This window comes from Chinchilla lanigera, unplaced genomic scaffold, assembly GCF_000276665.1.
Source record: "Chinchilla lanigera isolate Chin_1 unplaced genomic scaffold, ChiLan1.0 scaffold00074, whole genome shotgun sequence".
Taxonomy (NCBI): domain Eukaryota; kingdom Metazoa; phylum Chordata; class Mammalia; order Rodentia; family Chinchillidae; genus Chinchilla; species Chinchilla lanigera.
Window position 1 is genome coordinate 532,618 of NW_004955475.1, and position 17,977 is coordinate 550,594.

The 17,977-nt window shown below is 40.3% G+C and overlaps 1 long non-coding RNA gene across 3 annotated transcripts in view; it reads left to right on the forward strand.

The window, feature by feature from the left end:
- The window catches only part of LOC102017330, a 30,597-nt gene extending 12,672 nt beyond the window's left edge, over window positions 1–17,925 (forward strand). Inside the window, exons 2-3 of one of the 3 annotated variants that reach the window (XR_001230752.1) lie at window positions 9,520–9,709; window positions 17,467–17,925. This is a non-coding gene — a long non-coding RNA (uncharacterized LOC102017330). Of the gene's footprint in view, window positions 1–9,519; window positions 9,710–11,862; window positions 13,447–17,466 lie in introns of those variants that run through there. The other 2 variants (XR_001230751.1, XR_001230750.1) reach the window with 2 other exon arrangements.
- Window positions 17,926–17,977: the final 52 nt, after the last annotated feature.

A 17,977-nucleotide genomic window follows, 5' to 3' on the forward strand; every position in this document is an offset into this window, starting at 1 on the left:
TATTTTTTTCCTCTTCTTTATTTCTTTTTTCTCTTCGCTCCTTCATCCAAGTTGTTCCTTCCTGTTTGAGCAGTTTCCTGTCCCTTTCCCAATATCTATTGTATCCTTCAGATTTTATTTATTCTTTCAGATTCTTATACTAGGGGTGAAATATTTTACACATGTGAGTCTGATTTATTTCACATATGAGTATGGTCTCTAGTTGCATCCATTTACCTACAAAAGACTCTAGTTTATCTTTTTAAATAGCTAAGTAATACTCCATTGTATAAAAATACCACAACTTTTTTATCCATTCCTCAGTGGATGGGCATCTGGGTTGTTTCCAAGATTTAGCTATAACAAATTATGCTGCTATCAACACGGGTGCACATATATCGCTGTGGTATGATGTCTTCAGTTCTTTGTAATGTTTATTTTTTGCCATTAAATGTTGGAAGCATTTAATTCTTCATTTGTACGGGGGCTCACAGCTAAGAGTTTGCCTTACATCTTGAAGGGAACTTGAAACTTGGACCTTTCAGCAATGCTAAAACTGTTAGGACTTTGGCAACTCTTAGAGAAGGACTAAAATGTCTTTTGCATAAAGGGATGTAGATGAGTCTTGGGGAGACCAGGGGTGGAATGCTATGGTTTGTGTCTAGATGTGCCCCCAAAGCCTCATGCAGTCATGCTATGGGCTTCTACAGTTTATGATTGATTCATGGTCCAATGCTGGGATTATGGGTGAGTACTATACCCACCCTGGGGCGGGTAGCTTGCATACAATATAAGGGATGAAAAGAGGCTTGCTCTCTGTGGCTCCTCCCTTTTTGCCCTTGCTGCTTTTGCTGTTTTCCATAAACTGTTGCCCTCTTCCCTGTGCCACTCTGCCTTGGAGCCAGCCAAATATGGACCAAAACCTCCACAAACTGTGCTAAATAAACCTTTCCTTTTTTAATTCTTGGCATCAGGTGTTTTGTGTCAGCAATGAGAGAAAAGTAACCAAGACAGGGACTAAACAGATGTCCTGACTGCGAGTTCCAGGATCCCACTCTTTATCGATCAGTGCCCTTAGTTTCACATGAGAAACTTAACAAAGACTATGAATTCAATTTTCATTGCAACCGAGCAACTTCCACAATTAAATGTTGTTTGATTTTCAGCAATATTGACGCTGTAGTTACAAGGAGTAAGTGCTACTTTTAGGCATCACGAAAGTTCTCTGATTCTTGCTGTTTTTTATTTTTTTATTTTTTTTGGTACCGAGAATCGAACTCAGGACCTTGCACCTGCCAGGCAGGTGCTTATGCCACTGAGCTATATCCCCGGCCCCAAAAGCTCTCTGATTCTTAAACTGTGACTTGAGCTGAGAAGTTACTGGACTTAAGCTTGTCACTTTCTCTTTATAGGGGCTCAAGTGAATTTAAAACGGCCCACCCCGCAACACAGTTCTTAGTCATGATTACTGCCACACTGGTCAAGTGCAGCAGCCATCTGGGTTCTCAAGGCATGTGCTTCACTTGGCACTGTATCACAATGAACCACAGGTGGACTAATCTGAGTGCCTCTGCATACCGCTGATTATTAGCATCCATTTTTTATTGCCGAAGAGTTTAGTACTGTGCTGAAGCCCAGAGGCATGAGCAAACCAATCCCAGAGTCTCACCTTTGCACGTGTATTTCCTGGGGTCACTCCTGGTAACAATTCTGTATCAATCTGAGTCCTCTCAGAAGAAATGATGACACAATAATTTGAACGGGAAGAGTTTATTTTTATTTTATTTTTTCTAGACTGGATCTCACTGTGTAGCCTAGTCTGGCCTAGAACTTGTGATCTTCCTGCCTCCAACTCCCAGTGCTGGGGTTACAGGTGTGTACAATTTCCCCTGGCTGAACAGGGAGAATTTAAAACTAGGAATTACCTATAGAAGGGAACTAGAATAATGAAGGATTGTGTAGTAAGAGGTAAAGAGAATTCTAAAGAATAAAGAATAGCATATACAGTAAAAGGAGCATTAATCATCCCTAGGGCATGATAGAATACCTACGAGGTTGAAGTCTTTATCTTGTGTCTTGATTATTTTCTCTCATTGCTGAGACAAAATACCCAACACCCAAAATTAAGGAAGGACAGCTTTACTTAGCTCACAGTTTGTGGAAGTTTCAGTCCATACTCAGCTGGCTCCCACGCAGGGTGGCATGGCACAGGGGCAACAGTTCAAGGAGGCAGAAGGCAGCAAAAGCAACAAGAGCAAAAGAGGATAAACAAGCCTCTCTTCCTCCCTTGTACTGTAACCAGGCTCTCCACCCTAGAGGGGGTCCTTTACACCCACACCAACTCCAGGCCCTCCTCTTGCACAGCCTCAGGATGTTTACAAAGTGAGGAAGGACCCTGGCCCACTGCTGAGTTACTTAACCTTCTAAACTTCTCAAGCTGACACAATGTATCAGCCATAACACCTTGTTAAAGGAGGCATGGCTTATCTTACCCAATACCAAAGAAATTATCGTGGTGCTATACTTGGTGGGACTTGTTAGAAATCTATTCTCACGAAACCTGCCCACCACAGTGCTAGAGAAAGCTGTTCACTGTTCAATGCTGATGGCCTCCAGGTACTGCAGGCGGTGGAGACCTGAGAAGCTGAGTGCTACAGGACCCAGAGACTCTCTGCTAACTAACTGCCTGACAGCAAGTGCTTGGGGGTGGGAGAAGGGAAAAGCTGCTTGTTACTGGGGTCTGCTGGCTGCTATGCACTGAAAAACTAGGCAGTAGAAAAGCTGTGAGTGCCGTAGGAATCTGATACTAGGAAAGCCAGGTAACAGAAGCCTGCCAAGTTAGCACAGGAATCCAAGAACCCCCTTTTGTTTTTATGTCTTTCCTCTAGCACCCTCTACTGAGCAAGCTTCAGTACAGCTGGCAAAGGAAAAATGGCTAAAGAATGCTACATTTTCACAGAGCAGGCAAAAAGGGTAGGTTTGAAGTTGAGAGGCAATAGAAAGTATTTTGATTTGAATTAAAATGAAAACAATGTATCAAAATTGATGGGATGCAGCAAAATGAGTACTTAGAAATCTATAGCATTAAATGTTCATATTAGTTGGATGTGGTAGTGCATGCTTATAATCCCAGCATTTGGGTGGCTGGGGCAGGAGGATCGCAGCAAGTTCGAGGCCAGCCTGCGCTAACAGTGAGTTTAAGGACAGCCTGAACTACATGGCAAGACCCTGACTTAAAAAATCAAAACCAAAACCAAACCAAACCAAACCAACAAAGGAACAACTAAAAGTTCATATTAGAGGGCTGAGATGTAGCATGGTGGCAGAACACTTAGCTAACCTGTGTGAAGTTTAGGTTCTGTTCCCAACACCACAAAAATCAAAACCAAAACCAACCCCCCCACACCATATTAGAAAAGAAAAATGATCTTAAATCAATGATGTCTGCTTCTACTTTAAAAGAAATGACGATAAAGACAGGACATTAAACTCAAAGTAAGCTGGGCGTGGTGGTGCATGCCTATAATCCTAGCACTCGGGAAGCTGAGGTAGGATTGTTGTGAGTTTGAGGCCTGGGCTACAAAGTGAGCTCAAGACCAGCCTGAACTGCATAGTGAGACCCTGTCTCAAAAGGACAAAAAACCAAAACAAACAAACAAAAAAAACCCTCAAAGTAAGCAGTAGAAAGGAAATAAAGATAAAAGCAGTAATAACTGAAGTAGAAAACAGAAAAGCAATACAGAAAAATTAAACCAACATCTGACATCTGGGCATAATGGTGCCCAGTAATCCCAGCACTTGGGAGGCTAAGGCAGAACTGCTGCAAGTTCAAGGCTAGCCTTGGCTATGTAGTAAGTTCAAGGCCAGCATGAACTACATAGTGAGACTGTCTCAAAAAATCAATCAATCAATCAATAAAAGAAACCAACATCTGGTTTTGGGGGGAAGATTAGTAAAATTGATAAACCTCTAACCAAAATAATGAAGGAAAAAGGAGCAAAGACCTAAAAGGCTAACATCGGGAATGAGATGGGAGACAGCATTACAGACCTTAAAGAAGTTAAGATCATAAAGAGGTATTATAAAGAGCTTTACGCTCACAAATTTGACAATATAACTGGACATATTTTTTAAAGATGCAAGCTACTAAAGCTTACGCCAGAAGAAAGCTTGAATAGCCCTGTGTCTTTAAAGAAATTTATTCTGTAATTTAAAACTTTCCCACAAAGAAAGCCCCATGCCCAGATGGCATCATTTATGAAATGGACCAAACGGTTAAGGAAAAAAACTAGTAGCAGATGTACATAAACTCTTTGAGGAAATGGAAGAGGAGTGTATTAATTCTCTATCGCTCCACCCTCCCTGGGATCCAGGTGAACACCGCCCAGACCGGCCCCTCCCACTGTGGCTGTGGACTCCAAGTGAACAGCAAGGGAAAGCCCAGAGACCAGCCCCTCTCACTGTGGCTGCCGGGATCTAAGTGAACAGTGTGGGAAGGCCTAGAGAGCAGCCCCTCCTTTCCCTACTGCTGACATTCAGGTGAACTGTGTGAGAAGACAGAGAGACCTGCAGGAACACCAGCCACACAGTAGGGCCCTCAGCCAGTGTGCACAGGACGGACAGATGAGACTAGCTGTGTGAAACTGTCAGAAGCAACAGTGACAGTATCAGTGAACAGGTGGTAATTTAGGTAAACCAGCCTTGTGCTTGGGAACAAAGACACACAGAATAGAAGCAGGTAGGTGGGGCTTCCTTTTTTCTCTTTTTCTGTTTTCTTTTCTTTTTTCTTATCTTTTTTTCCTCTCTTTTCTAAATGACTGGGGAGAACTCCAGCCACAGAAATATAATCCCCTTCCCAAACACAGAGACCAAGTTCAGAGAATCCCTTGGTTACTCCTTCATTCTTTCTCTTCTCCCCTCTTCTCTGTTTCTCAAAGCTTGTGTGATCATCCTTTGTCCTCCAGCCTGGCTTCTACTTCCTTTTCAATTATCTTTGTTTTATTGACTATCTTTCTTAAGTTTCCCCACCACAGGGTAAAGCCACTCCACCAAGGGGAAACACTTTGCATACAAGCTCCCAATTTATGATCTGTTCTGCAGTATAATTGCAGATTTGCTCCTATGGTTAAAGGTACAAAATTCATAGAATGAAAGTCAAAGCATGGAAAACAATACTCCATGTGACAGGAACCCAGAAAAAAGCAGGGGTAGCTATTCTGTTTGCAGACAAAGTGAATTTCAAACCAAGAATGATCAAAAGAGATAAAGAAGGTCGTTACATACTTGTTAGGGGAAAACTTCCAGAGGAGGAAATAACAATCATAAATATCTATGCACCAAATATGGAAGCACTGAACTATATCAGACAAATATTAATAGACATGAAAAATCAAATGAACAATAACACTACTCTAATGGGGGATCCTAATACCACACTATCACAAATAGATCGGCGAGACAAAAAATCAGGAAATACCAGAACTGAACCAAACCTGTGAACAAATGGACTTAGTTCATGTTTACAGAATGTTCCACCCAACAAATTCAGAATACACAGTCTTCTCAGCTACACATGGGACATTCTCTAAAACAGACCATACATTAGCCCACAGAACATACTTAAGTAAATGCAAAGGAATTAAAATTATCTCATGCATACTATCCAACTGTAGTGCAATGAAATTAGAAATTAATGGTAAAAGAAACTGCAAAAGCTCCATAAACACATGGAAATTAAATAACACCCTCCTGAACAACCACTGCATCACACATGAAATTAAAGAAGACATTAAACAACACCTACAATTAAATGAAGATGCAGATACAACATAGCAAAACCTGTGGGACACAATGAAAACAGTCCTAAGAGGGAAATTTAGAGGGGTGAATTCTAACACTGGGAAAACAGAAGGAGCACAAATAAGCAACCTAATGCCTCAAGGTTCTAGACAAAGAAGACCAAAACAAGCCCAAAACCCACACAAGGGAGGAAATTATAAAGATCAGAGCAGAAATTAACACAGTTGAGACTACAAAACCAATACAAAGAATTAATGCATCAAAGAGTTGGTTCTTTGAAAGAATAAATAAAATTGATAAACCCTTAGCCAATATTATCAAAGAAAGGAAAGAAAGGACTCAAATTCATGAAATGAGGAATGAAAAGGATCCTGTAGAAATTCAGAAAATCATCAATACTTACTTTGAAAATCTTTATTCTCATGGGATGAAAAACACAGAACAAATGGACAGATTCCTAGATACGTCCAAATTACCAAAGGTGAATCAAGAAGACATAAATATTCTGAATAAACCAATATCAGTCAATAAAATTTAAAATGTAATTAAAAATTTTAAAACAAAGAAAAGCCCAGGTCCTGATGGATTCACTGCTGAATTCTACAAGAAATTTAGAGAAGATTTAGTAGCACTACTCCTCAAACTCTTTAATAAAACTGAAAGGGAAGCAGTACAACTAGTTTGAAGATGACAATATGCAGTGTACTAACCATTGTTACTCTCCTACCACTTTGTTTTGAAATTTTATACCGTTGCTTTTATTGTTTATTTTCCTTTTCTTTAAAATTAAAAAAGAAAAACTGTCCAGTTATTTTCTCAGTTTCTGTGGATCAAAGTCCAGAACAACGTTGTGTTCTCTGTTCATGGTATCACAATGCTAAAATCAAGGTGCTGGTCAGGCTGAGTTCTTGTCTGCAGGCTTGGAGAAAAGTATGCCTCCTAGTTCATTTTTGCAAAATTCAGTTCTTTGCAGTTACAGGACTGAGTCCCCGTTTTCTTGATGGCTGTTGGCCAGGGATGTTCTCACTTCTACTAATTTCTTTCTTTTTTTTTTTTTTTCCGGTACCGGCAATCAAACTCACAACCTCGCGCTTGCCAGGCAGGCGCTGTGCGGCTGAGCTAAATCCCCAGGCCCTGTTCTCACTTCTTAGAGCTCACCCACATCCTCTTCCATGTGGTTTCCTCTGTCTTCAATGCAGGACAGTGTGTCAAACAAGGATAATCAAAAAGTAAGATGAACATTAAAAGTTTTTTTTGAAAAATTTATTACAGTGAAAGACATAATGCCATTAATCCTCCTCACTTTGAACACACTTATCCCATCATCCTCATCACTTTCTGAAGCAGTTCTAGACATTCTCTTTCATTAGTGTATTTATAAGGTGTGATAAAAAATATGGTAAATGCTGTTGACAAGTGTTGTGCAACAAAAAGGCAGGGTCATAAAAATATTATGGTGGGTTCTCTTACACCTTAGTCACCAGATCTAATACTGTGCAACTTCTGCCTCTTCCTCAAAGGCAAAATGACCATGAAGGATAAATGTTTTGAATGGACTTGGGACATCAAGGCTGCTGTGATAGCATAACTTAAGATATTCATAAAAGAGGACTTTCAGAACTGCTTCAGAAAGTGGCAAGAATGGTGGCATAAAGGTTTTCAAATTGAGGGGGAGTATTTTGAGGGAATTAAAGGTAATGCGTCTTTTACTGTAATAAATTTTAAAAATTTAAATGCACAACATATTTTTTAATTGCACGTCATACATTTTATCCTTCTTTTCTCTGACTTCTACAGCCAGATTTAAAGGGCTCAGAGGATTGGGTCAGACACACCTGACTAGTCCTACCTGAAGGTCAACATTAGCTAAACTTATATTTAATTAAATAACTAGGACAAGGTGTACAGCAGGGGCTGGGGTTCTTGATGACTGTCTTACAATTCTGCCTACCACAGAGGGAATGTTTCCACAACATCTTCTATGAGTTCAACATTACTCTGATCCTGATATCAAAACCAAAACATTACAAGAAAACGATAGACCAAATATCTCTCATAAACATAGACATTCAAATTTTTAACAAAATTTGGGCAAATCTAATCTAATCTAATCTAATATATAAAAAGGACAATTCCTCATGATCAAGTAGAGCTTATTCTAGGAATACAAGATTGGTTAACACTTGAAAATCAATCATTATAACTCACCATATTAATGAACTGATTAGGAAAACCATAAGATTACCTCCATTTAAGCCACTAAAGTAGTTGATAAAACCTAACATCATTCATATTTTTAGCATATGTGCTGCTGAAGCAAACATGTAACCTCATTCCTCACTGAAGAAAACCAAACTCTTAGAAAATTAGGCTAGGTGTGGTAGTGCATGCCTGTAATTCCAGGACTCAGGAGGCTGAAACAAGAGGATCACCAAGAGTCTGAGGCCAGGCTGGGCTACATAGTGAGACCAAGGCCAGCCTGAATTACATAGCAAGATCCTGTCATGAAAAAAAAATTAGGAATAGAAGGAACTTCCCTAAACTTGTAAAGCAACACTTATGTAAAAGCTACAGCTGTCTTCATTCTTTTTTTTTTTTTTTTTTTTTTTGGTACCAGGAATCAAACTCAGGACCTTGCGTTTGCCAGGCACGTGCTGTGCCACTAAGTTATCTCCTGGCACTTCATTCTTAAGGGTAAAAGTATTTTCACTCTAAGATCAGGAAAAAGGCAAGTTTACCTGTTCTCACAATTTCTGTTTAAGAATGTAGTACAGATTCTAGCCAGGCCAGAAAAAGACATAAGAGGCAGACTGATTGCAAAGAAATGTACAAACTCATTATTGTCACACGACACGATCTGTGTAGAAAATCCCATGGAATTTACAAATAAAAAGTTACAGGAACTAATAAATAAGTTTAGTTAGGTTGCAGAAATACATGTTTAATACAAAAAATCAATTGTATTTCTATGCACTATCAACAAATAGAAATCAGAAATAAAGTGCAATGCCATTTGCTATACCACAAAAATATGAAATAATTAGGGAAATATTTGGTAAAAGGCTTGCAGGTTCTTGAGCCTGACCAAATATTGATGACAGAAGTGAAAGAAGACTTAAATAAATGGAAAGATGTGCCAGGTCAACAGAATGGAAAACTCAATATTATTGCAAAGTCAGTTCTCCTCAGATTGATCTATAAATTCAATGAAATCACAATTAAAATACCAGAAGGGGTGTAAAATTTATAAACTTATTTCAAAATTCATATGGAATGCAGAGTATCTAGAGCAGCCAAAACTATGTTTCAGAGAAGAACAAAGTTGGAGGGCCTAATACTACCTCATTTCAAGGCTTATTATAAAGCTATGGTAATCAAAACAGTGTGGTATTGGCATCAAGAATGATACATAGATCAATGGGACAGAAGAGTCAAGAAATAGGAGGGTGAGAGATTACTGAAAGCAAGTAGTCTAAAGGGCACGATGAGGAAGGACTGTAATGAGTGTAACTAGTTACCCATTGATTTAAGTCATCTCCAACTATTTCCTGAAAAACATTTTGCACTTCCCTGCAAGACATTCCTGTATATCATTTTGTTCATCAAGTACATCTCCAGTGTTAAAGGTAGTCACTGTGGCCAGATCCTGAAGATAGTAGTTGATCCAAATGTTGTGACTTTTTTTTTCTATAACTGTCTTGTGTAGTGCCTGGTATCTATTTTTTTTTTTTTTTTTTTTAGTGCCTGGTATCTAAAAGGTGTTCAATTAATATGTATTAACTAATGAAATCCACAAGAGCCACACAAAGATGCATGATCTTGAAAGGCAGAATTACAAGTGCACCCTCCTGCAGGCACAGCCATGTGTTAATATAAGTTAATGTTTACCCAGTGCTTCCTGTATACCATCAGGCACTGTGCTGAGCACTAGGTAAGTATTACCTAATTTTATGCTCTACTAGACAGAAATAATTAGGATTTGTGTTTTGCAGATGAGAAAACTGAGGAACAGAGACCTTGTCTGAGGCTATGTGGCCAAAATTGGCAGAGCTAAGATTTGCACCCAGGCCAATCTGATTCCAGGACCCACTGGCCTCATCACTAAAAAGAGTCACAGATAAGCCTAGAGAGTCCTCAGGACACAGGGACAATTTTGGACACAGGAAAGCCAGTTCCAAATATCTAAACAATCCCAGGCAAATGTGTGCGTGCACACACACAAAGACAGACACACTCTTGTCCCAGAAACAGACACACCCTCTAATGCCAACTCTCATGATAGTTATTTGGTAACACAACCACAATGATTCAAGACACCAGATCCAGGACACTCCTAGAACCACAACCACACAACATCACCTGCCATGTTCATGCAAGCCAATTCGGTTGCACACAATAGCCAGGTACACAGTCACACCCAATCCTACACAATTACTTGCAGTTAAACCTACACACAACCTCCCAGACAGTAAGAATCCTTCGTTATTCAAGTTATCTGGTGTCTCTGTTACTTTTCTCTCATTGTTGGGACAAAATACCTGACACCCAGAACTAAGGAAGGAAAGGTCTATTTAGCTCACAGTCTGTGGAGGTTTCAGTCCATACTTGGCTGGCTCCAAGGCAGAGTGGCACATGGCAGGGACAACAACAGTTCATGGCGGCAGAAAACAGCAAAAGCAACAAGAGCAAAAGGGAGGAGCAGCAGCAGGGAGAGCAAGCCTCTTTCCCTCCCTTATATTGTATGCAAGCTACCTGCCCCACGGCTGGTATAGCACTCACACCCATAATCCCAGAATTAGACCATGGATCGATCATAATCTCTAGAAGCCTGCCCCATGACTGCACGAGGCTTTGGGGGGACATCCAGACACCAGCTAACATCTAGTCACACAAGTAGCCACACACCCTTAAGTTCCAAGAGTTGGAGCGCCTTGGGCTGAGCTGCTATGGGTGTCGCCTGGGTGACTGTGTATAGCTCTCAGTTTGCAAGGCAGATCTCACCTGGGACAAGGTCATGCTGAGTTTTTGGCTGGAGGCCTCCTGTGCCCTGAGAAGTGGCTACACCCTGACCTTTGCTCCCAGCTGCACTGGTTGCCTTACTCTTTTTTTTTTTTTTTTTTTTTTTTTTTTTTAATTTTTTTTTTTTATCTTTTTTTAAAATTTTTTATTTTAAAGATAAAAGGAGGGAAACATTAACAGACATACAACATTTTACAACATATCACAAGCACAGTACAGATAATTCAGAGTTACAAACAAAGTGGTAGGGAATTAACAATGGTTCTATTTCTATGCTGAAAGAAACTGTCAATAAGTCTTTGGTTGACCAGTATTGCATGTCTATATCTGTTTTCATGAGAAGCCACTTTGAAGATATCAGTATGGTTGCCTTACTCTTGAAAGGTGACTGTCCAAGACCTGGGACCAACCAGTGATTTGGGAAGCAGGACTTTTTGCACTACAACTGAGGAAGCCCTGAAAATCAGGAGGATGCATAGGGGAAGGCCTGACTACCATGCACTTGTACAACTGGACTGGTTGCTTCCAGTTCCTGAGGATTACATCTACAAAGTGGGGAGCAGGGCTGGGGATTTAGCTCAGCGGCACAGCGCCTGCCTGGCAAGCGCAAGGTTGTGAGTTTGATTCCCAGTACCCGAAAAAAAAACCCCCCGCCAAAAAAAAACCAAAGTGGGGAGCAAAGCTGTGTCCACTGAAGCAAGGTGATTTTCAATAGTAGATATGCAGCCCCACACTGAAAAATATGCAATAAAAACACAATAATAAGAAGACAAAAATCTTTCAGGCAGCAAGAAGGAGTCTCTGGCTCACCCCAGATTCCCAGTTTCCTATCCCTTTAACAATACCCTTATGTCATATTAGGGACTCTGTCGAGAGTTTTGACAGGTTACTCCTGGCCTGCCTAGAAGAAGGCAACAGCAGCCTCATAAGGCTTTTCCTGCCTCCATGCCTGCCCCTCTGACCCAGTCTCCACAGCATCTGGAGAGATCTCAGATGGCGCTTCCTATGCCTGGAATGCTTTTCCTTGAGACCTGCCAGTGACTTACAGTCTTCTTTTTTCCCAAGCAGGTCTTCTATGCTCAAATATCGCCTTCTTGGAGAGGTCTTCTGGCCACACCAGCTAAAATAGCCTTCCCCCTCAATGATCTTTTCACTTTGTTTTATTTTTCTTTGGAGAAGAAAATACATCATTCCTTGACATACTTTGTTGTCTGCCTTGCGCATTATATTGGTGGCTTCTTGGTAACAGAAATTTATGTCTGATGTATTCACTCCTCTAGCCCCAGCCTGGCACGTAGTAGGTACACAGATAAGTGCTTGTTCAATGAATGGTGAACAAACCAGGAGGGTACAAGCCATAACAGGAAGTGGTGGGGACTGGATCTAGAGAAAATATGTCCCACTTCAGACCATTCATATTCTTACACACACACACACACACACACACACACACACACACACACACTATGTCTGCCAGTCAAAACATTTCAGCTCTTGGTACCTGACTATGTGCATGTTAAGGGTGTTCATAGTGTCATTGTCCTGCAGCCAGACCAGGAATGTGAAGATTCCCTGAGTTGAACAAGTTGGATTTGTTACTCTTTGCAGTGGGAAGGAATGCATACCATGGAGAACCATGTGGACATCTCAGGAAGTGGGTGTTACAAAACATGTATGAGGATTTGGGTTTGTGTTGGGTGTTTTGGGAGAGGATTTAAGGAAATGGTTTTGCTGTAATTGACTCCTAGCCAGAAGTGGATTTAATTTTATGATTGGGCATAGAGTGCAATCTATAGAGATGCTAAAGGTGCAATTGGTAAAGTAAGTACCAGCCACTCACATTTGTCAGGACAGGGGATGTTTGATTATTTTTTGTGGTTTGGACAGTGTTTCTGTATGTGTTCGGACGTTGTTATGGAGTGGTCTCAATTTTGTCTTGATCCATCTTGCTCACAGAGTGACCCTGTCTGATGTTGACATCCCTGTAAAATTGTTCCTATTCAGTAGGAGGACATCTGCATGTGTGGTGACAACTACCAGGAGTCAAGAGCTGCTATTCTTTTCCTGCACTGGTATTACAAGACTACACATCAGAAGGGTAGTCCCAGGCTGGGGGTGTAGCTCGGTGGTACAGCATGTGCCTAGCATGTTGAGACCCTCAGTTCCACCCCTAGCATCATAAAGCAAATGAAAGTAGTGTCAGTTTCTCACACAAACACACAGAATTTCAGTTTGGTAAGTGGTTTTCATTGAGCATGCAATGATCTTTGATTATTACAGAGGTGATAATAATTGAAGGCATGATGTAACCGCTTGTCCATTTGACTGGGTTAAGAGACTTCTAGCAAGGTGACTGGGTCATGGAGCACTATACTCATGTGGATTAATTCACTGATGTTCATAGCTGAATGTGCTGTTATACAAGTGGGATTCAGTTGGATGTGGGTCACTGGGGGTGTGCTTTTGGGGGGTAAATGTCACTGGTGCTTTTCCCCTGTGCTCTGCTTCCTCGATGCTGTGGGTTGAGCAGCTTGCCTCCCCTGAGCCCTTCCACAATGCCATTTATGCCTTCAAGTCAACTACACGTGGACTGAAACCTCTGAAACCATAAGACAAAAATCAACCCATTTTCCTTAAGTTTTAGATGTCAGGTACTTAGTACTAGTGACAGGAAAGCTAATCAGTGTACAAGGCAAGCATCTTTATATGCTTATTGCTCATTTGTATTTCTTCTTTTGTAAATTGTCTCTTCATATCCTTGTGTGTTTCTCTTTAGGGAAGTTTCTTAGTGATTTGTAAGTGAAACACACACATATGTTTATGAAGAACTAACCATTCCGCTAGAGATGTATTTTTTCCTAGATTGCTGTTACCTTTTAAATCTATTCATGCCATCTCTAATGTTTTAGTAGCTGACTATATTGTTGTTTTCCATTATATGATGTCTTCTGCAGTTTTTAGCCTTAGCAAAATTTTCTATATCCCCGATCAGTTATTTGTCTCTATTTTCATTTTGTACTTAAAAAATAAGTTCACACTCTTGACTCATCCATTTGAAATTTATTTAGTGTGAAGTGCAGATTAGACTGCTAGTTTTCCCCCTCCCAATACTAATAGAGTTTTTATTTTTAATATTTATGATGAGTGATGATGTTTTCCCAGATATTCCTCCAAGTACAGAGTAGCCCCATACATCCAAGTTTATCTGGTTTGTTGATATCTATTGCCCCGCATAATGATAATTTTTTGTAGTGCTAGGAATGAAACCCAGGGCCTTGTGCATGCTAGGCAAGTGCTCTGAGCTACACCCTCAGTGTAATAACACCCTTTTATTCTTAAAATGGTCTAACTTAATGTGATATATTATATGGTACTCTACTTGAAAGAGATGACTTTTTTTCGGCAGTACTGAGGACTGAACTCCAGGCCTTCACACTGAGCTAGCTTTCTAGCTTGCTCTTTCTCTTTTTCTTTTTTCTTTTTCTTTGTCTATTTCTGGGGATTGAACTCAGGGCCTGAGCACTGAGCTATATTCCCGGCCCATTTTTTTGCAGACAGGGTCTTACTAAGTCCCTAAATTGCCCAGGCTGGACTGGAATTTGCAATCCTCTTGCTTCAGCTTCCCAGTGCTGGGATTACAGGTGTGCACTACCACACCCAGTTTTATTTTTAATTTTGAGGCAAGGAAATTCTTGCTAAATTACTAAATTCAGGCTGGGCTTGAACTTGTGATCCTCCTGCTTCAGCCTCCAAGAGTGCTGGGACTACAAGTGTGCACCACTATGCCCAGTTAAAGGGATTGTTTTAATAAGTAGATAGTGGTAACTATAATGCACAGAGGAGGGAATTTTTAGGGGGCAAGAAAGGCATGTTTAATCATATTGTGCAAACAGCTATTAATTAGCCTTTACGAGGAATTAAGCCTATTACTGTGCTAGTGGCAGAAATGAAATTGCTCTGTAATTATAATCACTTAATTATTTGACAGTGCTTAAAAATGTTTTTGTGAGTCTTGATTTCCTCATCTACAATATAGGACTAACATCTCACCTGGCACCTACCTTAAAGACCCTGTGAAAGTTTCTTTGTGCGTGTGATGCTAGGGATTGAGCTGAGGACTGCACAAATGGTAGGCAAGTGATCTACCACTGAGCAATATTTCAGCCTCTGTGTTGTGAAATTTAATAAATTCGATATCTCACAAAATGGGAGGCTGGATATGGTGCTGTATGCCTGTGGTCCCAGCTACTCAGAGCCTGCAACTTTTGATACCAGCTTGAGCTGTCTTTTATTAGTAGTACATGTTCATATTACATGCAGTTTACCATCATCTTGGGAAGCAGATATATGCACAAAATACAGCTTGTTTTTTAAAAAATCTCCTTCCCTCCTTTTCATTCTTATTGATATTAAACTTGGCTCATGTTTGACATGTTTACTTACATCCATTAAGGTTACTAGGTTCCTGTACATATCTTTATTCTTATTTCTCCTTCCTATTCCTCTCTTTGCCTTGTCTCTTGGAGCCTTTCCCATTTGCAAAAGACCCATCCTCTTATCTCCTTCTGTCCATTCTTTATTATGCAATTTTACACCTCCTTATTCAAATGAGATAGGTATTTAAGCTTGTGTGTCTGATTTTCTTCACTCAACATATTTGCCAGGTGCATCCACTTTCATACAAATGGCTCGAACTCGTCCTTCTTTATAACCAAGTAATAGTCCATTATGTATAGCTGTATCACTGTAGCCTGATACCTTTCGCTTTTTGGGGAAGATACCTAGAAATAACCGTTTTTAAAAAAGGTATTGCGAAGCATTGTAGTCATTACAAAGTACCACAGTAGATAGTATTATAAAGAAATACCGATGTGCCAAACACCATCCAAAGAAATACTGCAAAATGTTAGCAACGGCTGGGCATGGCGTGCACACCTGCAATCCCAGCACTTGACAGGTTGCAGCAGGAGGGTTGCTGCAGGTTTGAAGCCAGCGTGGGCTAGTGAGCTCAAGGCCAGCCTGGACTATAGTGAGACCCTGCCTCAGAAAACTAAAACAAAAACTCAACAGAGACGTTAGCAATTAAGTCTTCTGTGCCATATGGATTCCCAGATGCATGCTTATTTACCCCATCGCCTCATAGCTCATCTCGAACACCATGTAGGATTTTGTAATTCTCCTAACAAGGGTTTGCATATTCTTAATACATACGTGTTTTACTTTTCAACTTTTGGAGACCGGTTTTCGTATGTTGCATAGACTAGTCTTGCACTCCTGCTACTTCATCTGGCAACTTTTAAACAGGTATCACACTATATTTAATTCTTGAAAAATTTTGCTTGAGATTGTGCATGTTACATACAACTGCCACTTTTTACTGCTGTATAGGACATCGCTAGTACTACAGTTTATTTATACTTCCATTGGACAATAAATTTCAAAGGATGAACAGTTTGTTCATTATAACCTTGCTGGTAGTTTTTAAATTCCAGTAGTTTTTTATTTACTTTGTTTAGCAGTTTCTATTGAACTATTTTCAAGTTAAGTATGGCTAGTGGTCTGAACCTATATTAAGGTAGTATTTTAGCCTGGGGATGTAGCTCAGTGGTACAATACTTAACCAGCACATGTGAGGCCTTGAATTCCATGCCAGCACTGAAAAAGGGGAAATGTTTTCCTTTAAAAGTTACTAAGAAAGGCTACTAAATGTTAGAAAATGCTAAATTATGTTTGATGTTGACATACTTTCACACCATGTGTGTCTCAAGAGGCAAATTGTTATGAGCTTTATTCCACTTTGTTAAGAACCTTCTTTTGGTAGTAGCTGGAGATTGAACCCAGAGCCTAGCAAGTGGTTGGCAAACGCTCTATCCACTGAGCTACATGCCTGGTCCTAAATTCTGCTCTTCTTTCCATTCTAAAGCCTTGCCGGACTCCTGATCTCAGGCCACCCCCCTTTACTCAAACTAGGCTATCAGCTGAGATCCGATTGCCTTGACGCAGAGAGTTCTCTCCTTAATCTCAAATCCTACACAACCTCATTTATGCATAAGACTGCAGGTGTTTTTGAATTTTTGCACGAAACTCCTATTTATTACCTAGAAAATTTCAAGGAACATGAATTTGAGACATGGTCTATGTAGTGAAGGCTAGGCTTGAACGAGGTAGCTGAAGCTGGCCTTAATTTCACAGTAATCCTCCTGCCTCATCCTCCTGAACGCTAGGTTTACGGGTGTGCACCAACACACCCAGCTAGGAACAAGAGATTTTGAAGAGAAAAAATTTCCTGACCCTGCAGGCTATCAGGTACTTCCATTATTTATACCTAGAGACTCCTTTCTATAATGCATGTCACAAACATGGTCATCTCCATCCTGTCTAGAAATGCATTAACAGGGACGGGGTGGTTTACCTATCTTCGTCATCAGGCCTGGGGTCAGGTGCAGGAGTCAACACAGGAGGAAAGCACCTGGCAGTCATTTGCCTTAGGGCCAGAAGGATCAGGTTAAGGACACCTCCCTGCTTTCCTACACTTACACTCTGGGATAAGATGACAGAGAAAAATCTTAAGGTGTAGCACTTCAGTGAATGAGAAAAACCACACAAAGCAAGCACCACTTGGGACCATTTTTCTAACTAAACTTTTATTAAATTATTTTTTGTTGAAAGTGGGAACCATCAAAATCCTCAGATTAGCTGCAAGTGCTGGATGGAATAAAAATGACAACAGACTATTAGGTGATCTGTGAACAGACTGGCAGACAGATGACAAGAGTGAGACAAAACAGGTACAAGAATGGTCTTTTAGGGGCCTAAATCTTTTGCTTTTAAAATTTTATTAGGAATGAACTAGAATATTAGTAAAATAAATCAAAAATTTAAACTGAGCCCCAGACTCAGAAAATATACCCTTTGGGTGGGTTGAATTTTATGCAGTCTACTATGGTTTGATCCTTTGAACGAAGTGAAGATTTGTCACTGACTGCAATCTCTACCATCACCACCATACCCAAGTGCAGATCTTGTTCTAAAAACAGACCTTCTCCTAATAATTCCTGGTGGCTGCCAATCTCTCCTGACTATGGGGAAACTAACTTTGAAGGAGGAAGCTGTACTAGTAATAGAGGTGGGTAATTAGTAGGGAGATGGAGGTGTCTAGTACGTGCTTTAGGTTTTTTTG